Below are 6,000 nucleotides of genomic sequence, written 5' to 3'. Positions count from 1 at the left end.
AGATTGTATCTTCCCTAATTCCCTAGGTATAATATATATATATAGATTATAATATATATAAAATACCTATATATATATATTACAAAGTAATTTCCCTAGGTATCTTCCCTATATATATATATATATATAATATATTACAAAGTAAAACAAACTAGATTGTATCTTCCCTAATTCCCTAGGTATAATATATATATATATATATATATATATATATATATATATATATATATATATATATATATATATATATATAGATTACAAAGTAAAACAAACTAGATTGTATCTTCCCTAATTCCCTAGGTATATTATATATATATATATATATATATATATTACAAAGTAAAACAAACTAGATTGTATCTTCCCTAATTCCCTAGGTATATATATATATATATATTACAAATTTAAAAAAACCTAGATTGTATCTTCCCTAATTCCCTAGGTATAATATATATATATATATATATATATATACTATATATATATATATATATATATATATATATATATATATATATTACAAAGTAAAACAAACTAGATTGTATCTTCCCTAATTCCCTAGGTATAATATATATATAGATATATATATATATATATATATATATATATATATATATATATATATATATATATAGATTACAAAGTAAAACAAACTAGATTGTATCTTCCCTAATTCCCTAGGTATTAGAATATATATATATATATATATATATATATATTACAAAGTAAAAACAAACTAGATTGTATCTTCCCTAATTCCCTAGGTATAATATATATATATATATATATATATATATATATATATATATATATATATATATATATATATATTACAAAGTAAAACAAACTAGATTGTATCTTCCCTAATTCCCTAGGTATAAATATATATATATATATATATATATATATATATATATATATATACATGTATATTACAAAGTAAAACAAACTAGATTGTATCTTCCCTAATTCCCTAGGTATAATATATATATATATATATATATATATATATATATATTACAAAGTAAAACAAACTAGATTGTATCTTCCCTAATTCCCTAGGTATAATATATATATATCTATATTACAAAGTAAAACAAACTAGATTGTATCTTCCCTAATTCCCTAGGTATAATATATATATATATATATTACAAATTTAAAAAAACCTAGATTGTATCTTCCCTAATTCCTAGGTATAATATATATATATATATATATATATATATATATATATATATATATATATATATATATATATATATATATATATATTACAAAGTAAAAACAAACTAGATTTTATCTTCCCTAATTCCATAGGTATAATATATATATATATATATATATATATATTACAAAGTAAAACAAACATTACCGTTATACAAGCAATAGTTCATGACTGCAAACAGACTTGATATTGGATACACTGATATTCTAAAGAATAAAACTAATTTAATATATAATTCTAGTCACCAAAAAGGTTCTCTTAGTCAGAAACCTCTTACAATGGCTGCCAACCCAGGACGGTCCCTTTAAGATGCATAAGAGTCTGAAAGACATGTTCATGAAACACTCTGTAACTGTGTCCATGTGTGTATATTATAGTATGATTTATAACAATTGTTTATTGTACTGGTAATACAATATCCTACATTCAGTGTGGAATTAAATTATTTAGAAAAACGAATCTCATCAATAAATCTCATTAATGTATTTCAAAGAAAACACATTACCATGCAGTACCATACAGAAAAGTGTTTCCTGCTGTGAAAACAAGGAACAAGCATCCAGCCAGTCATTAAAAGCAATTGGTTATGGATTTTCAAACTAAATGTAGGGTCTGAACACCAGGCATGCATTTACACGAATGTAAACAGTTGTTGAAACAATCCATAAATATTTTCACGGAAAATGACATTTATGAAAAGCCATGCACTAACATTTAATAAGGAAAGAGAAATATTATGAGACCAAATCTACAAGTTTCATCACGCATGCATCCATGCATGGTGCACGTACACATGCATATGTACAATGTAAACTATAGTGTTGAAACAATTCATAAATATTTTCAATTTTGATATTTGTAATGGCACATATAAACTATTGTATTTATTAAGGGTAAGAAAAGATTTTGGAACAAAATTCCCAAATTTTACCATGCATGTTTGTACATAAACATACAATATAAATTACCGGTAGTGTTGAAGCATTTAATTGATAAATATTTTCAGTTAGACAATATCATTTCTACACACCTAATATACTAGCTGTCATGTTTAGTAAGAATAAAAAGAAACATTTGGAACCAAATTTACAGGCTTCAACATGCAAGCATTGATCTATTTGTATGTGAACTATCTATCTTCAGTGGCGATTTGTAAAGGGCACACTGTTTAAAGGGATATTCCTGAGTTTGCTGCAATTTTTAAGATGTTATCGACTAACAGAGACTTTTTAACAATTGTAATTACATGTGTACATATCAAATATATTTTTCTGCATAAAATATTAGTGGCTGTATATCAAACATGTTTCGTTTCGTTCTAATATTTGTACTACTGTATACATTTTATTTGCCAGTCTTTACATGGAGTGATAGATATATTTTAATAGGTGGATAAAATGTCAGTGCTACATAGTGCAAATAAATGTTTAGTTAATTTAAAATTTTTGATTAAATAATATGTTTATATGAGCTGTATCACCACTGAGAATATTTCCTCTTTTTTTTTCTTTCTTTTTTTGTAAGTACAAAATTATTTCAAGACAAAATCTAGTTTGGGCTTCTTACAAATATTAAGATGACCAGAAACACATTGAATATACAGACAATGATATTCTAAACAAGAAAATATATTCAATATGTAAGTTTAATTGTAGAAATATTTTATTAGTCAGAAATATCTTACAATGCAGCAAACTCAGAAATGTCCCTTTAATAAGATAAGAAAGTATTTTGAAAAAAAAAGCTATGTATATACATGCTGTCTCCATTAATTATGCAGCACATATTGTACAATGCAATCTATAGTCTGTCCCAGAGAGAACACTTTTTTTTGATGCTATGGAATTTACTACAACTTATTTATTTCTGAGTCAATTTCATGCTATGGAATTTACTACAACTTATTTATTTCTGAGTCAATTTCATGCTATGGAATTTACTACAACTTATTTATTTCTGGGTCAATTTCATGCTATAGAATTTACTACAACTTATTTATTTCTGGGTCAATTTCATGCTATGGAATTTACTACAACTTATTTATTTCTGAGTCAAATGATTTGTAAATTGTACACAAAAATAGTATATTATTGTTATTGCCAAAACACTTTTACTTTTTGTCTTATATGTCAAACCACACAGAAATTATTTATAAAAATGATGGGACAGACTATAGTGTAAAACAATTAATCCATGATACTTTCAGCTTTGATAACATTTGTAATGGGTACACTGTGATATTTGATAATTGTATAAGGGAAGGGATTGGAAACTAATTCACAATGCATGTGTGTACATAAATCTACAATGTAAACAAGTATTGCAATAATCCATATATATGTTTACTTTTGATAACGTTACATGTACATGTATATTAGAGGATACTTGGACATATTTAATAAGAATATAACTAGTTTGTGGAACCATTAAAAATTAAACGTTGTTTTGTATAATGACACCACTTGACCACATTGATTAATTAATTATTGGCTAATGGATGTCAAACATTTGGCAACTCTGACATACAGTAGTCTTTGGAAGAATGAATTAATTAAGTTTTATTGACCCTCCAGCATGAAAAATACATCACCTATAATTACACGAAGGTGTAAAAAACAAACAAATATATATATATATATACATATAAAAAAACCCAAACATTTTTGCATTAACAGCAAGGGATCTTTTATATCCACATTTCCAAAAACAGGACAACACATACAGGCTAGCTCTGGCACTCGTCAAATTCGCCAAATGCAAATTTTGAAAGCAATTGGCAAATTTTATTTTAATAGCCCTGACATATGATGGCCTTTAATCAATATACAGTACCAGTCATGAAACACTGGTTGGGATGGGGAAAATGGAACCATTAAATGAACAGGCTCCACTATGGACTTATATGTACATGTATGTAAACTATTGTTGAAACAATCCATAACTATTTTAGGGGTGATGACATTTATAAAATCCACAGTGTAGCATTTAACAACAGGAAACCTGAACACTTATTGTGATTATTATAATGCCACTTTGAGACTTTGTTTAAATGCTCTAATATACTCTTCAAAAAAAGAAACGCAAAAGGGTACAAATGGGTTATAACTCCGATTTTATGTTTCCTACCGGTTCATGCTTTGTGAATATAAGGTCATTGCATGTCCCAAACACATTCCCACGGTTACATTCGATAAAACGCAGCTACTGTACAATAAAGTTCCAAAATGTGAATATTCGCAAAAACGCAGCCACGTGCAAACCATGACACCACTGCACGTGCGTTGTCTGCACGTGCAACATGAACACCGACAGTATAAAAGTGCAGGGTGTTCGCTTGCCTGGCCTCTGTATCTGGCCGACAGTTGACAATCCAGGACATGCCATGTCTCAGTGAACCGCAGAGAAACAATGCCATCGGCCGACTAGACGCAGGCGAATCCAGAACGGCCGTTGCCAGGGCATTCCATGTGTCCCCAAGCACCATCTCCAGACTGTGGGACCGTTACCAGCAACATGGATCAACACGTGACCTCCCTAGATCCGGTCGACCATGGGTCACTACCCCCGGGCAGGACCGCTACATCCGGGTACGCCACCTTCGGGAACGATTGACTACTGCCACCTCCACAGCCGCAGCAATACCAGGTTTGCGCAGGATATCCGACCAGACCGTACGGAACCGCCTACTTGAGGTAGGAATTCGTGCCAGACGTCCAGTTCGAGGTGTCATCTTAACACCACAACACCGTCGACTCTGACTGCAGTGGTGCCAGATTCATCGACAATGGCCTCAACTGTGATGGAGACAGGTGTGGTTCAGTGACGAGTCCCGATGTCTGCTCCGACGTCATGATGGAAGATGTCGCGTGTATAGGCGTCGTGGTGAACGTTATGCGGCAAACTGCATGCAGGAAGTGGACAGATTCGGCGGGGGTAGTGTCATGGTGTGGGCAGCCATCTCACACACTGGCAGAACTGACCTGGTCCACGTGCAGGGCAACCTGAATGCACAGGGCTACATTGACCAGATCCTCTGGCCACACATCGTTCCAGTTATGGCCAACGCCAACGCAGTGTTCCAACATGACAACGCCAGGCCTCACACAGCACGTCTCACAACGGCTTTCCTACAGAACAACAACATTAATGTCCTTCCTTGGCCATCGATATCATCGGATTTGAACCCAATTGAGCATCTATGGGACGAGTTGGACCGACGCCTCCGACAGCGACAACCACAGCCCCAGACCCTGCCCGAGCTGGCAGCAGCCTTGCAGGCCGAGTGGGCCACCATCCCCCGGGACGTCATCCGTACTCTGGTTGCTTCAATGGGCAGGCGGTGCCAGGCAGTTGTCAACACACGCCGAGGCCACACCCGGTATTGACTCCAGATGACCTTGACCTTGGTGGTGTGTCCTATCACTTACTCACAATGGACTAGAGTGAATTGTGAACAATCCTGCAACATTTGGTAATTATCGGACTCACCATTCAATAATTAAATCAATTCTCCAAATGTTACGACAATGTGGTTTTGCGTTTCTTCTTTTGAAGAGTATATATTGACATTTAAACACTGAGAAAAGACCCACTGCCACACTGTAATAAAATATTGTTTTTATTCTAATATGCTTCTCATTGTAAGATGAATACATCAAGTTTCCCCGTCTGAGTAGACAGAATTGTCAAGTACATGTAAGGCTTCCATCCCACTAACACTCCAATTTTCCTAACAGCGACAAAAATCAATAGACATCCAAATTACATTAGGA

General features: G+C 32.4%; 1 protein-coding gene across 1 annotated transcript in view; it reads right to left on the bottom strand.

Annotated features, from left to right (window-relative positions):
- The window catches only part of LOC121383815 (synaptotagmin-5-like), an 85,169-nt gene that overhangs the window by 14,671 nt on the left and 64,498 nt on the right, over window positions 1–6,000 (bottom strand). The gene's annotated exons all lie outside the window — the stretch shown is intronic.

This window comes from Gigantopelta aegis, chromosome 10 (genome assembly GCF_016097555.1).
Source record: "Gigantopelta aegis isolate Gae_Host chromosome 10, Gae_host_genome, whole genome shotgun sequence".
NCBI lineage: Eukaryota > Metazoa > Mollusca > Gastropoda > Neomphalida > Peltospiridae > Gigantopelta > Gigantopelta aegis.
The sequence above is the reverse complement of the archived record's forward strand: the minus strand, read 5'-3'. Positions and strand labels throughout refer to the sequence as shown.